Source organism: Mytilus californianus, unplaced genomic scaffold (genome assembly GCF_021869535.1).
Source record: "Mytilus californianus isolate M0D057914Y unplaced genomic scaffold, xbMytCali1.0.p SCAF_5, whole genome shotgun sequence".
Taxonomy (NCBI): domain Eukaryota; kingdom Metazoa; phylum Mollusca; class Bivalvia; order Mytilida; family Mytilidae; genus Mytilus; species Mytilus californianus.
The window spans coordinates 70131101-70151995 of NW_026262701.1; the positions used below are offsets into that span (position 1 = coordinate 70131101).

Consider the following 20895-nt stretch of genomic DNA (forward strand, 5'->3'; position numbering starts at 1 on the left):
TGTCTGCAATATGTCATGTTGGGATGTAGAATCACAAAATGTTTTTTCTCGCCTGTGACGAAAGTGGCAGTATGCGAGACATAGGGTCAACTATCTTGTGGCAGCGATGTAAATTATTTGTATAAAGCTTTATATTTGGGAAGCTAGAAGACCTGAATGCTTCACACCTAGTATACAGATACCTTATGTAATGAAGTTTTCTGTCTGTCATATGTCCATTGTCCTTGACCTCATTTTCATGGTTCAGCGACTGCTTTAAAAAAAATTACAGTTTTTTGTCATGTGAATTTCTCATGAATAATTGGATAATTATATTTGGTGTATGGGTTCCTTGCAAGGTCTACATGTCCGTCTGACAGGGTTCACCTAACCTCGACCTCATTTCATGGATTAGTGATCAATGTTAAGTTTTTGTGTTTTGGTCTGTTTTTTCAAGTACTATAAGCAATAGGTCAACTATATGTGGTGTATCGAATGATTGTAAGGGGTACATGTCAATCTGGCAGGTTTCATCTGACCTTGACTTCATTTTCATGGTTCATTGGTCAATGTTAAGTTTTTGTGTTTTGGTCTGTTTTTTCAAGTACTATAAGCAATAGGTCAACTATATTTAGTGTATGGAATGATTGTAAGGTGTACATGTCTGTCTAGGCTGGTATCATCTTACCTTGACCCAGGGCTGCCAAGTCTCACGCATTTTCATGCTTATTTGGCGACATTTTCCTTTGATCTATTGTTTTTTCTCTTTGATCTTTAAGATTTTGGCCAAATCTCACGCATTTGCATTATTAAAAGTTGGCAGAACTGTTGACCTCATTTTCATGGTTTATTGGTCAATGTTTAGTTTTTGTGTTTTGGTCTGTTTCTGAATTACCATAAACAATAGGTCAACAATATTTGGTGTATATGTCTGTCTGACAGTTTTTATCTGACCTTAACCCCAGTGTCATGGATCTTTAAAAATGTTAAGTTTTTGTGATACTTGTAGTAAAAAACCTTTATCTTTAAGACTTCCAACATAAAATCAGATCCTCTTAAAATTAGGAATAAGGTTTCCACTCTTCAGAACAACAGATGAGTTTGATTATCAGAAAAATATGAAGTTGGGACTATTTTTCTGCAGAGTGACTTCTGACTAGCAAAAATGATTATTTCATGTCACCATACTACTGCTTTCATTTTTTAATTAAGGTTTCCACTCATCAGAATAACTGATAGATTTATATAATGGGGGAAAATTGCATAAGGGAGCTCTTATTTAGGGAGGGGGACTTGTTAAGTAAAAATAACCTCATTTATTTTGATAGAGCCTGCATTGTTTGGGGGATGATCTTTAATTTTGGATGCAAGGTTCAACTCATCAGAATTAAAGATGAGTTTGATCATAAGAAAAAAGCTGAAATAAGGCACTATTAATTTGTGAAGGGGGGATTGTAAAAATAACAAATTTTAATAATTGCTGGAGTGCAAAGTATGATAGGCTCAGAGTCAGAATAATGTGATACCGGTATTCAATTTTCTATAAAGCAGGGTTCATATTCTTGTCCTAACTTTGCATCATCATCATCATCATCATTTCATTATTAACATAACAAGAAATGTAGGACTTTGATTCATATAGTTAGCCAAAAAAAATAAACAAATAAATGCTTTTTTAGATAAATTAATAATGAATTGAATAAAAAAAAATAATTTAAAGAATTATCTTATACAAATGAGAAAACTTGTATGCTTAGTTACTTCAACTGCATGGTGCATTGCATAAGTTTTTTGATGAAGGAAGTTTATATATTATTAAAAGGGCAGTGGGTGATTTGCTGGTGCCGGCAATATTTGGCGGCTCTATTGAAATTTTGATGTCTACTTTAAATTGTTTTAAACTTTACATTCTAATACAAAATTTCAGTAAATTGAAGTTCTCAAAATGTCCTTGAACAACCTTTGCTCTTTGCTCTATGTACATATAAAAAATACATGTAATAAGAAAGAAAGTGAGTACAGTAACTGTTTAGTATTGTTAACTTTATATTTTTTCAAAACTAGTTGAAGTGACTTTTACAAAATTAAGTAAAACACAGCAATCCATAGCACACATGCTACTGAAACATTTATAAATTGAAGTTAAATTCAATTCTCATTTTAATAATAATTCATTCTGACACCATAATTCAGCATTTTTATTGTGACTTCTTTTTTACAGTTTTAATAATATGTTTTTTGCTTGACAATGTTTTAAAATTTTGTGTGTATTTTATGTATTGCGCATGTTATTTATATTAAACTGAAATAATAATGTTTCATTTTTTATGTTGATAAAGCACACCAATTTACAATATCCGGAATTAAATCCAAAAGACAAATTTAGGATTCATCAATTTTTATTATAGCCGGCATATTTTCTATTTTGCAGGCGCCGGAAATATAGGGTTACATGCCATTATTCTGACAGCCTATTATTCCGATAGCTCGTTAGTCTGACGGCCCATTGTTCCGACAGCCCATTGGTGCAATCCGACAGCCCAATAATCCGACAACCCATTAGTCCGAGCGCGGCTTGAAGACTACTTGAAATGTTAATGGTGATACACAGCTTGGGTTCGTGTTTCTCAAACTGTTTTTATGCACTGATGCATTATGTTGATAGTTTTTATTAGTTTGTCAGTTCTTCTTCCATAGGAGTTTGAATGTCCAATTAGTAGCTTCTGTCTCAGTGTTACACAGGTGCTCCTAGAACGGAGGAAATAACTCATAGAAGAAGACAACCTAGAACACTGATGATTAAAACATTTCTCAGTGGAGCTAGATTGTAGTATTTCTTTTTTTTTTCGAATGTGCGAGTCAAGTTCTGTCGTGTGATACAGGTGCTCCAAGAACGGAGGAAATTACTCAGTGAAGAAGACACCCTAGATCGCTGGCCAAGTTCGAATGGAACTCTAGAGTAGATAGGATTGACATGGTCATATATAACACCTGTTATGATTGGATTTAGCTTTCCCGCCATAAGAACCCGAGGAGTCCTGTGCGTGGGCAGGGTTCCTCGAGATCGACTCCATATCCCGGATGTTATGACGTCAATCCAATCAAATTTGAATGTCAACATATCCAGAGTAGGGGCCTTGCACTTCCGGTAATCTATAGAGACCTTACTCTTCAAAATTATTTACCGTTCATGTGGAACTCTAGTCAGAACTCGGGTTCTATTCGAACTTGGCCTCTGATGATTTAAAGCATTTTTCAGTGGTGCGAGTTTGTAGTATTTTTTTTTCGAGTGGTGCGAGTTCTGTCTCTGTGTGACACAGGTGCTCCGAGAAAGGAGGAATTTACTAAGAGAAGAAGAAAACAATCTAATGATTAAACACATTTCTTCAATATTATATTTCTTTTTTTTTTGAGTGGTGCTAGTTTGATAAAGTGATGCAAGTTGTAATAATTAGTGAGAGTGTTTGAGTGGTGCGAGTTGGCCGTGGGCCGAGTTGTCGGGCAGTAAGTCGACTGGGCATGCGAGAAAGCGTATAAGACACGGATCGATAACGGTCTCCGAATTTGGATATTTTCTCAAAAAATTGGCGTTTTCTGTGGAAAAATGATTGTTTCAAAGACAAATTTAGGAAGTACAAAACACTACATTTATACGTAATATCACAAATATTTGGAGTTGCGGCTCAATGAAATCGGTCTCTTTCTTTAGTAGTATAGATATGTTATTACATTTGTACAGAAATAATTACGATATATTATATAGGTAGTTCGAATACTTTTTATATTCTTAAATCGAAATACGTATATACGTTATTAAAATTTGTGTATATTTATTTTTTATATCTATTTTATTTCAATTTTCAATAATATTACTGAAAAGTGAGATATTCGTTTTCCCTCCGCATATTAGCCTAGTCAATTTAGCTCTAAAATCGCTCAACCTGCAACTAATTGCAACACAAGGTTTTTTTTAGTATCGGCAATGTCCGCAATTAGGCGAATTTCCCCAAGAGGTATATTATTCAATTCTATATTTTCGCGCTTTTACAGAAATCGTTAATGTATTTACAGAATTAAAAAAACGGATATATACGAACTATTTCCGTATGGATAGACTTCGAATTCCGTATATACGTTATTATGACGTAACAATTCTTTGCATACGCAAATACAGACTATACAGAATTTTAATTGCGTAATATATATGCAGAATTTGAATTATGTTATACAGGGAATTATTCATATAGATTCTCATCAAACTTTTTTCAACAAATTAGGCAGGATCAGAATATGATTTGCTTAATAAAATCCAGAATCTATATTCTGTATATTGCATATTGTGGCTCCAATATGGCCACGTACTGTGATGTATTAGCATACACTGTACATTTTACAAGATATTGTCAATAATAGTAGTCGATCTGTTTTCTTCAATATTTGCATTTGCATAACATATTATTTTATGTAGAGATTTTTTATTTTTATTTTGGATTGAACTGGCGTCAATGTCTCCCAATAAGCGTGTGATGCTGAATGTCAATTTGCACAGTGAGCCAGTTACATGATATTTTTTAGTTATTGGCTTTGAACTAGCTGTCAGTAACTGCGAGGACTCTCAGATCTGTACTTTGTGTTTTTGTTGTTATGAGGGATGTATAAACTCCCTGTCACGTCCGGTCTGTGTTTTTGTTAGATGTTTTTCCGCTTTGCATCGATCTGATGAGTTTAGCCCTTTCAACTGATTTTTATAGTTTGTTCTTATGTTGTACGTTACACTACTGTCTCAGATTTGAGGGGGGGGGGGGGGTGTTGGAACCTTCAAACATGTTTAACCCCGCCTTATTCTTTATGTGTCTGTCCCAAGTCAGGAGCCTGTAGTTCAGTGGTTGTCGTTGGTTAATGTCTGTCATATTTGTTTTCGTAAAATGATTTGTTATAAATTAGGCCGTTAGTTTTCTCAGTTGAATTGTTTCAAATTTTTCATGTCGGAACCTTTTATAGCCGACTATACGGTACGGGTTTTTTCATTGTTGAAGGCCGTACTGTTGCCTATAATCGCTTACATCGACTTTATTGGAACTTCGGTGGATAGTTGTCTCATTGGCAAGAATACCACATCTCCTTATTTTTATATTACACAAGAACAAACAAAAGACACTTAGAACTAGTTAAACCAACGTAGATATATATTGACCTCCATTGGATTCTGTTTTGTTATTGTAACGTGTACACAGGGTAAGCGTGTCTTTTTCTATTTAAAATAGGTTCGTTACCAGTTTAATTCTTGATCCAAAAGGTTCTATTTATAAAATATCGAACAAGTAAACTTTATTCATAAATTGACATCAATGAACTAAAATATGTACAACTGCTCTTTGCGTTCCATAATGAACTATTTATAACTATTCTATGTACAAATTTTTGCACCTCATGTTTGCGGTATACCATCTTTTCCGTAAGTTTATTGTTTTCTATTTGGTAATATATTATTATAAGATCCATTTTGTTACATTTGGTGATCCGTTTATTTGGCAATCGCCAATGGCAGTCAGCAGGGTTTAAGAACATCAGTTGTTCGACCTGCTAGTCAAATGCGTTTTGTTAAAATATACTTTTTCACTTTTTTGGTCTTTTGGAAAATGTTGTTTGTGCTGTATTTAGACCCCTCTACCAAGAAATTTGTTTTGCATGTACACGTATTAAAATTCTGGTTTTTATCCAACGCAATCATAGGTTTGAACGTTGTTTTCAATTTATATTCTACTCCAAATTTATATTCTACTCCAAATATATACAACTGGTACAAATTTGTACTATTACAAACAAACTTTTTCTCTTGGTACAATTATGTACCCTACAAGTTAACACACTTGTCCAATACGGTACAACTTGTAAACTCCAACTTGTACAAGTCCGTGTTTCTAACAGGGACCAACCTGTTCTTTATTACACTTAAAGTAATAGTATATATCATATGTTAAGAGACAACGATCTCGAATATCCATGTACCGTATCTTGGTCTTATGTCTTCGTAGACATATGACAAATGACCATGAGTTTACTTATGGGGGTTTTTAACGACCTTGACTGGCTATAAAGCCCTCGCACGGTCGGTGACCATGAGCAAAGAATTGCTCCTGCTTATATACCACAATAGTAGCCGTACCATTCTTGAAGGAGGGGTGTTCTTCCAAAGTGCCTCATTCCCAACATTAGAGTTTCCGGTGTTGGAACACCCCTTCACATTTGACCTGAACCAAGGTTTACCCGCCAAATATCTTATTCTTTTCTATGTTTTTTAAAAGTATATACAAATACATAAAATAAGACTTCTGCCAAACAGTCACTAAGATAAACTATTGAACCGATGATACAAAATCATCATATTATGATTGTTTTTCACCAAAATATAAAAATGAAATAAGAACCCCATTGTGATACATACAGAATAATGACCCGTGGTTGTAGAGGCTTCGTTTACAAGTTTTCAATAAAAAAAAATATACGCCGAGTTTAATACGACAAATTACCTTGTTTCTCTAGGTGGAAGGTGTTACGATCAAAGAGGCCGGGTCGGGTTATCCAACTCAGTCTTACATATTTATTTATGTAGTTAATAGTGGTGAAACCTCACTCCCTTGGTGCGAAAGGAGGGAAACCGAAGATCTAGTAAAAAGAAGGTGAATCAAGAGACAAAAACAAAACCGGGGACTAGAACAGCACAGAATGACAATGGACACACAAACGCAAAAATATAAAGACAAATAAAATACCCAGACACGTAAAAAAAAAGGGGGGGACGAGGATAAGGACCCTGCAGTTGCAATATGCTTGTGTTTCAACTCCAAGGCACTGAAACAAATATCCCGCATGATAAGAATAATCGGAATCTAAACGGACAACCAAAAATATTATCGAGAACAGAGGTAGTCTTTTGGAGAAAATTAACCCATACACATATGACAGATGCAATGCCGGAATAATGAGCTGTCGGTAAATGGGATGTCGGAGTAATGAGCTGTCGAAATAATGGGCTGTCGGAATAGTGGGCTGTCGGAATAATGGTTGTCGGACTAAAGGGATGACACCAAAGATAGCCGCTGCCTATTAAATAATGGACACTATAATGTTTTGTGTACCGTGTTCGAACTTAGAAATGATATTAAGAACTAATTTTCTAGAAACAGATTAATACAAACATGTATCAGTTTCATTGACTTTTAGTCTTTTTTTCAATTTTGAGTGTAAAACATTCTGACTAGCAAATCCTGTATACACTGTGTATAAACTACCCCGGCAAAAAATGTTTGGACTCGATTGTATCTAATATCCGATGATATCGAAGAATATTTATACATATATAGCTATTTTCTATTGTGAGATGTAATATTTTCTACAACCATTCTAGATTAACGGAGAAATAAGTAAAAATGCACGTCAAAATGACGAATTGAATGAACATTGCCTCGAATTTGTTTAATTTCTCCTTAAATTGTTCACATGGTACGGAAAGAAAGGTATGGAAAGAAAGATATTGACATGGAGATTGCAAAACTAGTCACTTTGAGCACCTCAATCCTTGTATTTCTGCGTATGGAACGAAAGAAATGGGTCATGTCAAAATGGAAGCACCCGGTTTTGTCAACGTGTACAACCCGGTTTTGTCCTAGATTTCACAAGGCAGAACCCGGTTTTGTCAAAGAAAAAAAAAGGCATAATCGCATAACATTATTGAACTTCAGCAATTAAAAGGAGTTTGGTGGCTGGTTGGAAAACGATTTCTTACAGAGGACAAATTATTTATTTGAATCTGCAAACACTTGAATTCCTAATTTATTGGAACAAAAATAATTATAAATTTGCTTTGCATTAAAAAAAAAATACTCTAACTGCGAAATAGATAGATATGAAGGTTAAACCGCAAATTGAGGTTTAAGCTCTCTATTCGTTTTTTTTAGATGAAATATGTAAACTTTAGTGTTTAAACTTAAAATTAGAGTTTATGGGGTCTTAAAAATTGAAGGACGCACATTTGATATGTGATTTTCTTGCACAACAGAATGGTTATCTTTATTTATAAGTAATCCTATCTACCTAGGGGTGTACTATGTCCTATGATCGTGTAAAATAAATCTTCTTAAGGCTAAATGTTCATTATATGGCATGATAATCAGACAAATGTATATATGTTTGCAGAATCGCCATAGAAAATGAAGGTTTATGGTGAGAAAAGGATTACAATAATAATGCATCAAAAATCAAATCCATCTATCCCTAATTGTAACTATAATACTAAGTATAAATTAGTATAATAGTCTCAGGTCATCGAGAAATGCAATAATGATTATTTTATTAATAGTTCAACGGTATAAATAAACGGTTCTGTTATCTCTCCATTGTGTTATAATTATCGTACATTGACGTTGGTCAATACATTATTGACAATATATAGGGACGGATTCAGGTTTTTTCAAAGTGGGCGTAATTCAAACAGCTTACATACCGCAGAGCGTAGCGAAGCGAACAATGTTTTGGACGAATTAAGCTAAAAAAAATCGTAAAAAAAAGATTTAATATTTTTTGGGCCATCAAAGGTGGGAGTGGGGGCGTGTGACCTATACGCCGCCTGGATTCGCCACTGATGTTATATAACTAAATCGTATACCAACTTAAAATTTTATAAGAAATAAGAAAGCAGGGACACCCGCAAAATTGGATGTATGTGAGTAGGATTATCATATTTATTCTAAAAATTCACATTGATATTTTGGAATTGTCGGAATGCGAGACCAAGGGATGCAAATTCGTGGCGGCTTGAACTATTTGTATGAAGCTTCATATGACAGAATTTAGAAGGCCTGACTGCAACATACCTCGCACACAGATCTTTTATGCAACGATGTTTCTATCTGTCATATGTCCATTGCCCTTGACCTCATTTTCATGGTTCAGCGATTTCCTAACAAAATGAATAGCTGATAATGGTTGATATCTATGATCAAGGTTAACATTTCGTGTTCAAGTCCGTATCTCTAATACCATAAGTAATAGGTTATCTATATTTGCTCGTATGGCGCACATGACTATTTAAGTGACCTTGAACTTATTTTCTTGATTAATAGGTAAATGTTTAGTTTTGTTTTTTTTGGTTAAATTTAATGATTGTAATGTGTTCATGTCCGTCTGGTAGGTTTCATCAGACCTTGACTTTTTTTATGGTTCCATGATATTAATTTTATGAGATACTTTTTGTCTTACAGACTTTCAAAATAAATTCGATAACGATCATTCCAGCAGTCGCGACATGTCAGTGCGTACAGTCACTCTTGTATAAATAATAGTATTAGTATTTATTTTTGTTAAAAAAAAATGCAATTGAAGTTGTTTTTCCATGTCTGATTAGCTTATCTCGTTCGTGTAAGCGTAAGCCTTAATTATGAATTGTTAGATTTTTTTTTTAATCCAAGAACGGTGCAATCTTGTTTGGAATTCTTGGTTGGTTTTAGCTCACCTGACCCAAAGGGAAAAGTGAGCTTTTTTCATCACTTGGCCCCCGTCGTCCGTCGTCTTCCGTTAATTTTTAACATAATCTTCTCCTCTGAAATTACTGGGCTACAATACATTTAACAAACCTTATCCACAAACTTATGTCGGATTTAAAAGGTCTAACGACCTTATGTTTAACTGTTTTGAATCATCATTGGGGTATCTAGTTTAAAAAGTTTTTGATGACCCCGCTTGTCAACAAAGATGGCCGACATGGCTTAAAATAGAACATAGGGGGATGCAAGTTTTGTCTATTATTTGAAAACAGCTGTAGATAGAGAAAATTTAACAGGGGCAGATATGTACATAATGTTGAGCTCTACCTTTTGTCCATACAAATCAAAACTCTCACACGAATTCTTATAGAAGTTAATAATCTTGAATGACAAATTTCTCCTTTTTTTCCATTTCTGTCTATTATCTTGAAATATATAAAAGTTATATAGCAAAAATGATCAGCAAGACAATATAAACGAATAAGTCGACTTGGTTCACGCAATTCGTTATTTTGACGTGCATTTTGACTTATTTCTCCGTTAATCTAGAACGGTTGTAGAAAATATTACATCTCAATATAGAAAAAAGTTATAATTATATGTATAAATATTCCTCGATTTCATAACAATAACAAATAAATAAACAGAAAACTACCTTTTCTCTATCTATTGATGTTCCGTCACCGTGCCGGATATTAGATATTATCGAGTCCAAACATTTTTTGCCGGGGTAGTTTAAACACAGTGATATAGATATAAGAAGTCAAAAGATGTGGTATAAGTGCCAATGAGACAACTCTCCATCCAAGTCAAAATTTATAAAAGTAAACCATTATAGGTCAAAGTACGGTCTTCAACACGGAGCCTTGGCTCACACCGAACAGCAAGCTATAAAGGGCCCAAAAAATAACTAGTGAAAAACCATTCAAACGGGAAAACCAACGGTCTAATCTATACAAAAAATGAGAAACGAGAAACACTTATGAACCACATCAACAAACGACAACTACTGAACATCAGATTCCTGACTACATATATATAGTTATAATAAGACTTCGTGAAGTGAGTATATATAACTATCAGTAGTATACATAAAGACGAAAATTGCTTAATATTAACTCTCAGTTTACACAATTGTGAACTTTCACCTAAATGTAGTAATATGTGTATGGACATGTGACTGTAAAGTATAAAGACAGAAGGCGGTAAGGATAAGATGATTTCTTTTCCTCAAAACACATTTAGTCACATTGTGAGTTCATTATTGAACTTTAAACACATTGATTATCCATTCCTTAAAAATAATACCAAGAGAACAATTTAAAACATGGAACGAAGTAACAAAGATACCACCATTAGGGACCTACCATTTGATATTTATAGGGGGGGGGGGGGGGGCTAGGATGAAATTTGAAAAACCAAGGACAGGAGTTTTGAGTAAAAAAAAAGGCAGGATGAGCAACTTGGCCAAAAAAAAAAAGGCAGGATGACAATTTATGTAAAAAAACAGTCAGGATAAACTAAATAAAAAAAAATGCAGGACCGAATAGAGTGAAAAATAAAAAGGCAGGACAGATATTACAATTAAAAAAAATGCAGGACAAAATTTTTATCCTAGCCCCCATAAAAATCAAATGGTAGATCCCTTACCAAAGCAAAAGGGTTGAACAACGGAACAGTCCACAAACCACTTTTTCTCTAGGGACTTAGTTCAATAAAAAATTAAACTGTCAGAACCAACATTTGTAGACAGAACTATGTCCGAATACCAAGGATATTGTTAGAAAACGGTTCAGATTAATGAGAAAATTAAACTTTATTGAAGCACCTATGCATTTTATATGGGACAAAATGACACAAAATGGTGGCTCGCTACGTCACCAAAGTCACGTGATGTCTTACTTAGTTGGATATGAGTTAACACTACCTAACAATGAGGTTGAACTCAGGACGGATACTCAATACTTAATAGTATGAAGATTCAGAAATATTTAAGCAATATTTAATTCAACAACTACCTTATAATGTACTAACATGTAAAATCATAAAAGTATATATATGGATTTGTGATTTAAAGGCGCATGCGCATACAATGTTCACACGAATATGGAACAAAATTAGACCTTTTTATATATCTAACACTTTTAAACTACAACAGTATAATTCTTTCTGCTTCGTTTCATATTATGAAAAAGAAGATCAAGTACTTTCAAACACAAGTAACTTCTTTACATTTCGCCGTCAAGCGCATGAGCTAGGGACAATGTCATGTTTGCATTTCAACATGACTCAAAAACATAAACAAGTAAGACTTCGAAAAGCATATCTTACTATTATATAACTAGCATATTTCTTTTTGTACTTTTATTACTCCTTCTTAAATTATGAAAAATTTATTTCTTTTTGATATTCACTAGAATCGGCGTGTTTAACAAAACACAGAAAAAAAACATAATGATGCCTATTTGCAGATGGCAGTATTATTTTGGGCAACTGTAAAGGCTTCAATACAAGACTGTTTCAGAACATTATAAAATTAATGGCAGTTTGAATTGACGATAAAAATCCTTAAGCTATAAACTATAAATTCGCTTTATTATGGGCATATAATTGTGAGAAATATTTGGATTTTATTGCAATTTTTATCATTTTTGAAGGATTTTTAAGAATTGCAATTTTCTGTAAATTTTGCGCAATTAACCTTTGAATTTAGAATCATCGAAATTTGTTCTATTAGATTTGTCCTAGTTTTAGAAACAAAAATTACCAAACAAGTACCAAGAAGGGTCATTTTGCTTAATTTTTCCAAAATTTATGAATGCTCATTTTTGACGTTTGACCTTGCACCGTACGAATTATTGACGACCGGTCTAAACAGAATGTACAGATAATATGCTTTCGAATGATATATAATAAAGCCGTATGTTAGGTGGGTTCATTTAAGTCGTTAACTAAGAGGCTTTTAGAAAAATGTCAATCGCCTGTGTAGGTCCTTAATTGGAAAATGTTAATACCCGGATGCTAACGAACAGATCATTAGTGTTATACTTAAAATAAATGTTATTCCTTTTGCACAATTCCAGAGAGAATAGTATATATAAGAGAAAAAATAATCGGCGTATGACATTATGATGTTTGCATCGGAAGAGATCGACAAGTACAGTGTTGAATAAGGTTGCATACGCAGTGTAAACGAACAACCACATGTTATAAACCCTCTAACAGTAGCTAAAAAAATGGGTCAAAATTAAGATTGGTATTAGACTCTAAACATATAACTCCCACATTTGTTGAAATCCCGTCACAAATACGATGAAGCCGTTGTAGCTAGACAAATGTTTAACTGATTATATTTCTTCATATGATTTAAAAAGTGCATACCATAATATTAGAATTTCACATTCTGATATCTTTTTTGATTCGAGCGTCACTGATAAGTCTTTTGAAGACGAAAAGTGGTTATATTTTCAGTAAAGTAGTTAGATACGTTGTAAACCACTGGAGAAGTAAAGGGTTGAAAAAAGTTACGTATTTAGACGATGGCTTAGGTGGGAGTTCTTCTTTTTTCAGAGGCAATAAACGTTAGTGATACAATCAGGGTGATTTGAAACATTTTGGTTTCGAAATAGCACATAAAAAATGTAATGGGCACCAGTACAAAAACTGGTGTGGTTAGGTTTTTGTTAGTGTTTGGAAGAAGTTGTGCTGAAAGTCGGCGATAAAAGTATAACATGTAAAAAAGCGCGCTTTGGGTGTAGTTATCTGTTACACCAATACGACAAAGTAATGATATATTTCAGTTAGGTCCTTTTCCAGTATTGTTGGACAACGAATGCAGGTTTTGGTTAGATAATATAGATTAAATAAATGAGAAAGGATCTCAGTTGTGTCAGTTGATATATAACGAGGCACAAGACTATCACGTCTTTTGTGACTCTTCAGAAACCGGTTTCGGTGGTCATTTGACCACAGGTTCAGAGGAAGAATCGGTGGATATATACGGGAGTTGGTCTTCAGCTGAAAAAAAAAACTCTGCGTGGAGAGAACTTGAATCAGTAAATAGGTCTTTAAGAAATATAGTTCTCAAATTTCATGATAAGACAATAAGAGTTTACACAGATAATAATTATTAAAAACGTGCCACACATTATCAAAGTTGGAAAAAAAGAATTACATGGTAGAGTTTTGTCTGTTCATAATATTTGTCACGGGAATAAAATCAAACTAACTGTAGTATTGATACCACGTGAGCATAATGATAAAGCAGACAGTCTGAGTAAGAATCAGATTGTGATGATTGAGAAATCAACGATAGGGTTTTTATGTACAATGTATCTGAATAAGTTATGCGGTCCATACACTTTTGATCACTTTCCCCAGGATAACAATACAAAATGCAAAAAATCAATGAGAAATTTTGGTGCACAGGTATATATATCAGGCATATATGCTGTTTTTATCTGTGTCATGGAGAACAATTGGTTAATTCCACCACATCAGTTTGTCCGCCAGACCATTAACAAAATGGTATATGATCTTTTATTATACCAGAGTGGACATCTGCAGCTTATTGGCCTATATTAGTATACGAAAAATGTCAGTTCAAAACTTTCATCACTGATAACAGTTTTTTTTTCAAGGTGAGAATCTCACAAAAGGAGGTAGGGGTCAAAACGGCATATTTGGCTCACAGTTCTTGAAATTCAGATTAGTTGCTATAAACAGCTCAAGAAAAACAGATATATTTATATTTTCATTTGGAAATCATGTATAAGACGTATTAAAGAAACAGGAGGCCATTTGTACAGTCTATATCCGGAGATATGTGAATTAATATCGAATGCAAAATAGTGACTTCACAGTAAATTAGTCTTCCTACGCTTTTAGAAAGTGTGAAAAATCATTACACAAACACATGTAAAATGCTTTACCAGACCAACCGGTACACGTTGCTTTATATTTGACTACTTTAGTGAATCATGAGTGTTCTTGTCATCCTGTTTCAAATCTGAATATGGTTTAGCATTGGCCCAAGAGGTGAGTTGTTTACCAGATCCTAATATAAACTCTTTCGTTACTTCTATCGTGGAAGCTTCTAAACGAACCACAACTAAAAACTCCAACAAAAATAACCTGTTTCAGCATATAATAGTTTAATTGAACTATATGTAAAAAAAAGGTTCTATTGCTCATAATCATGCAGATATTTGACAATGATGCTATTAAGTTTTGTCTGGTTTTCTGAGATATGCCGATCTAAGTTCTAATTATCTATGCTCTCATCATGCGTTTATATTCATTACGTTTTAAAAGACGTCGTTATACATAACAATTATTTGATTTTGCATATAAACAAGAGAAAAGCCGATCAGTATCACCAAGGAAACGAAATTCTCATATCCATAGCTTGTCCATATGTTAATGTTATTAGATAGGATTGGCCAATTATGATTGTGTTTTAAATTAGTTTTTATTTAGGCTCATTTGCAGATCAGGAATAAACTGTAAACTCATAGATATTATAAAGATTAAAAAACTTAGCATTACGGCGGCTAGAGAGGCTTTATTAGGTAGAGTTAGGTCAGTTTCATCAGCTTGTAATATAGGTCTATATTCCTTAGAGCTGGTTGTGCGACAGCTGCGAAAAAAAAACTAAACGGGAGGTGTTTAAAGAAACACGGTTGGTGACTCTAGTAAAGATCGCTACATGTTTAACTTCACAGAGAAACGCTTGCAGGGCTCGAAGAAATTGGGTCTAGTATGATATATTTTATCTCTTTTATGATTCTGACCCTGTGATTCTGACCCTGTTCTTTGTGTAATTTCTATCAAATATAGTGGGCTGTTGGCAAAATAATATCTGCGTTTGTGTTATTTCTTTAAATTTCAAGTTGCACCGGTTTTAAAATATTCGATATATCTTTATTGGGTATGACGTACGATAGATAGTTACAGATATTGTGTTATTAAAATTTGCTGTTACAAATTTTAGGAAGTTATTTTTAAAGAGAGGCGAAAAATATCAAAGGGACATTTAAACTCATAAGTCGAAAATAAACTGACAACGCCATAGCAAAAAAGGAAAAAAGACCACAAGACAAACAACAGTACACAAAACACAACATAGAAAACTAAAGGCTGAGCAACACGAACCCCACCAAAAACCGGGCATGATCTTAGGTGCTCCGGAAGGGTAAGCAGATCCTTTGAATTAAGGAATATATCTCCCTCATGCAAAACTCTGATTCCGTTTTTATTCGTTTTTAAATAAGTTTTTGATTTTCAAAAGAACTGTCCTCGAGCAACACTGAAGAAAAATCTGTTGCAGACAAATTAGTACCGTTAATGTTATTATAACAATCAAATTTACTGTACTTTATTTCAAATGTATAAGTTAACAAATTCTCAAAAATTATATCGCTATGTTGCTTTGAATCTGAGGCATATGGAAGCAAAATGAAAATAACACTTTATTTATAAATTTTTGATTTCTAAGCATTTTTTTTTTAATTTACCTTCATCGTGAACGCTCACAAACAAAACAATACGAAAGCCAATGGTACATTTATAATAGAAAAAATAAGTATGATTTAGATACGTGTATAATTGTATGATTAAAGGCAGTAAAACTGACAGTATTATACTGCCTGGTTCTATAAACAGCAGCAATATCAATTATAAACAAAAGTTTCTCTTTAATTAGATATGTATAAATTCTTGTACTTTGACAATATGTCCACAATTGTCTAATTGTAGAATATATTGGTCTGCCAATACGATCTTAGAAAAATATCAGGTGACAAATATTTATCAGTTATATATATTATAACAGTTTATATTTTCCTTTGAGGCGTGCTGATTTAGAACTCAGAAATGAAACAGTTGTTTTATAAAGAAAGATAAAACGCCAATAAGGTATGTTTTTCTTTACTATTATTATCATCATTATTATTATTATTATTATTTCAAATAATGTCTTGATAATATATTTATTCGTTTCAAATAGTAAATGCCGAATTTGAAAATAACATACTTAAGGAACAGCCCTTTCCGCTCAAAACATAGATTGTTTTTTTATTTTGTTTGTATTTTTTTTCCCTTTCTATTTGTATCAATAGTTTTTGAAGGCCTCAGGGAAGATTAACATGTCATTGTTAAATGAGTTACCTTCGTTAAATAAATAATTTTATTATTATTATTATTATTTCCTCTCAAAACATAAAATGTTTCCTCTCAAAACATAGATTGTTTCTCTCAAAACATAGATTGTTCCTCTCAAAGCATAGATGGTTTCCTCTTAAAACATAGATTGAAAGGTAAACTTATTATCGTCTTTGATTGAAAACACCAGTGCATATACTTTAAATATTCTGATGCTTTAAATAACATAGGAAGTCTACAAGTTATGGTCCTAATTTGATTTTTGGTATTTTAACGCCACTTTTAAACAGTTTTTATTGGTGGAGGAAGCCGGAGTGCCCGGAGAAAACCACCGACCTTCGATAGGAAAACTGACAATCCTAGTCAATTAAGATTGGAGTCGAGTGCACCCGCACGAGCGGGGTTCGAACTCACAACCTCAGTGTTGACTGGCTAGTGATTACAGTAGTAACTACTTAGACCACTCGGCCACCGAGGCCCAAAAGTTATGGTCCTACATTTTGTCGATACTATGTACTTATATTTTGGCATTGCACACGGTCATGCTTTTATTAGACTGATAGAGTTCTGGTAGAACTTGATTTATACAATAAAAGTAACTTCGAGTCAGTGTCCCCAGATCGGTACTTCGTATCCTTTGTCTTTATGATAGTTGTTTTTGTGCTTTGTGCCAATCTGATGAGTCAAACTATTTCAAACTTTTTTTTTCAGCTTGTTCTTATTTTGTGCTGTTACATAACTGCCCCAAGTTAAGTGAGGGTTGAGAGCTCATACACATGTTTAACTCCGTCAAATTCTTTGTGTACGTGTTCCTAGTCATTAGCCAATATGTCAATAGTAATTTTTGGTTGCTGTGTGTCATATTTGTTTCTTGTTTCTTGTTTTTATCGTTTAAATTGTTTCTCATTTTTGTCATGTCAATTTCTTTTTGGTTGACTATACGGTGTTTTGCTAAATGTTATTTATTTGTTATTGTTATGATATCGAAGAATATTTATACATATATAACTGTTTTCTATTGTGAGATGTAATATTTTCTACAACCGTTCTAGATTAACAGAGAAATAAGTAAAAATGCACGTCAAAATGACTAGTTGAGTGAACCTTGCCTCGAATTTGTTTAATTTCTCCTTAAATTGTTCACATGGTACGGAAAGAAAGGTACGAAAAGAAAGATATTGACATGGAGATTGCAAAACTAGTCACTTTGAGCACCTCAATACTTGTATTTCTGCGTATGGAACGAAAGAAATCGGTCATGTCAAAATGGAAGCACCCGGTTTTGTCAATGTGTACAACCCGATTTTGTCCTAGATTTAACAAGGCAGAACCCGGTTTTGTCAAAGAAAAAAATGCATAATCGCATAACATAATTGAACTTCAGCAATTAAAAGGAGTTTGGTGGCTGGTTGGAAAACGATTTCTTACAGAGGACAACCTGTTATTTATTTGAATCTGTAAACACTTAATTCCTACTTTATTGGAACAAAAATAATTTTGCTTTGCATTAAAAAAATACTCTAACTGCGAAATAGATAGAAATGAAGGTTAAACCGCAAATTGAGGTTTAAGCTCTCTATACGTTTTTTTTTAATGAATTATGTAAATTTTAGTGTTTAAACTTAAAATTAGAGTTTATGGTCTTAAAAATTGAAGGACGCACATTTGATATGTGATTTTCTTGCACAATAGGATGGTTATCTTTATAAGTAATCCAATTTACCTAGGGGTGTAATATTTCCTATGATCGTTTAAAATAAATCTTATTAAGGCTAAATGTTCATTATAAGGCATGATAATCAAACAAATGTATATATGCTTGCAGAATCGCCATAGAAAATGAATGTTTATGGTGAGAAAAGGATTACAATAATCATGCATTAAAAATCAAATCTATCTATCCCTAATTGTAACTATAATACTAAGTATAAATTAGTATCATAATAGTCTCAGGCCATCGAGAAAATGCAATGATAATGATTAATTAGTTTATTAATAGTTAAATAAACTCTGTTATCTCTCCATTGTATTATGATTATCGTACATTGACGTTGGTCAATATATTATTGACAATATATAGGGACGGATTCAGGTTTTTTCAAAGTGGGCGTAATTCAAACAGCTTACATACCACAGAGCGTAGCGAAGCGAACAATGTTTTGGACGAATTATGCCAAAAAAAAAAATCGTAAAAAAAAGATTTAATTTTTTTTGGGCCATCAAAGGTAGGGGTGGGGGAGTGTAATCTATACGCCGCCTGGATTCGCCACTGATGTTATATATAACTAAATCGTATACCAACTTAAAATTTATAAGAAATAAGAAAGCAGGGACACCCGCGAAATTGGATGTATGTGAGTAGGATTATCATGTTTATTCTAAAAATTCACATTAATATTTTGAAATTGTCGGAATGCGAGACCAAGGTATGCAAATTCGTGGCGGCTTGAACTATTTGTATGATGCTTCATATGTCAGAAGTTAGAAGGCCTGACTGCAACATACCTCTTACACAGATCTTTTATGAAACGTTTGTACATCAGCTCTGTACTTAGTGTCCTTTTTGTTGTGGGGATGTATAAGTACCCTGCCACGTCCGGTCTGTATTTTTGTTAGATGTTTTTTTTAATTTTTATCGATCGGATGAGTTAAGCCCTTTTCAACTGATTTTTATAGTTTGTTCTTATCTTGTACTGTTACACCACTGTCCTGGGTTAGGGGAGGGTTGGCGCCTTCAAACTAGTTGAACCCCGCCACATTTCGTATGTGCTTGACCAAGTCAGGAGCCTGTATTTCAGTGGTTGCCGTTTGTTGCTGTATATTATATTTATTTTTCGTTCATTTTATGTACATAAATCAGGCCGTTAGTTTTCTCGATTTCATTGTTTTACATTTGTAATTTCGGGGTCTTTTATAGCTGACTATGCGATATGGGTTTTCCTCATTGTTGAAGGCCGTACGGTGACCTATAGTTGTTAATTTCTATGTCATGTTGGTCTCTAAGAGTTGTCTAATATCTCTTCTAATCTTATATTCAAGTGTCATATAATTATGAATTGTTTGAAATATCTACAATTACAATACCAACAATATCATATTGACAATGAAAAATATCAATATATTCTACATCTCGACTAATTCTACTATCGAAATCACCATTTAAAAGTATATACTTGTAATCTACAGTAAATGTAAAAAAAAAATCTTGTTCCAATTCGTTAAATGCCTCAGGAACCTTATATAAAGAATTTTCAGGAGGAATAAATATTTCCTATTATAACATCTTGATAATTTTTTAGTAAATCTGAAAAAAAATTTCCCCGAATATACTAAACTACTGACATCTATTTTCAACTGGCTACTAATCTTTCAGTGCTTTTAACAAGTTCCCTAACTACTATCAAAGAGCTTATCATAAACTTTTGTAATAAAATATATGAAAATAGTGGAATTAACTATTTTTGGAGTGTAAAAATTCTTTGGATGTTTTTGATAAATTACGTGCTTTTGATGGTCCTGTTGATTCTGTTGACAGTTTTGACTTTTCTACTCTTTACACTACACTGCCACACAATCTTATCAACAAAAATTTGACTATCTAATTAAATGGTCGTTTGGTAAATCTGAATGCAAATATATTTGCTGCAACTCATTTAAAGCTTTCTTCTCTAATGAGAAAGGTAAATATGTTAGATATACTTACTGGAGGTGTGATGAGATGATTGAAGCTGTTAATTTTCTCCTTGATAATATTTATGTACGTTTCGGCAGCAAAGTTTATCGACAGGTTGTAGGTATTCCTATGGGCACTAATTGCGCCCCTTTAATAGCAGACTTGTTTTTGTACTGTTATGAATCACAGTTTATGACCAAACTCAGTAAAGACCCGTCTAAATTGCATTTAATTGATAAATTCAACAACACTTACCGTTATCTTGATGATATTTTTTCGTTGAATAATCAAGAATTTTCTCAATATACTGCCGAAATTTACCCGATTTTTCGTTCCCTATTGTTAATTTTCCCTTTTTGGATGGTGATGTTACTTTGGCATCATCTTACGGTGTTTATATTTCACAACTCGTTCGCTATGCCCGTGTCTGTTATGACGTTTTTGATTTTAACGAACGTAATGTATGTATTACTGGTAAATTAATAAGCCAGGGATTTCGTTACCACAAATTACTTAAAACCTTTACTAAATTTTTTGACA

The 20895-nt window shown here is 33.3% G+C and overlaps 1 protein-coding gene across 2 annotated transcripts in view; it reads right to left on the reverse strand.

Annotated features, from left to right (window-relative positions):
* LOC127701343 (plasmanylethanolamine desaturase-like) overlaps nt 1–20895 on the reverse strand; it is a 429461-nt gene that overhangs the window by 27864 nt on the left and 380702 nt on the right. The gene's annotated exons all lie outside the window — the stretch shown is intronic.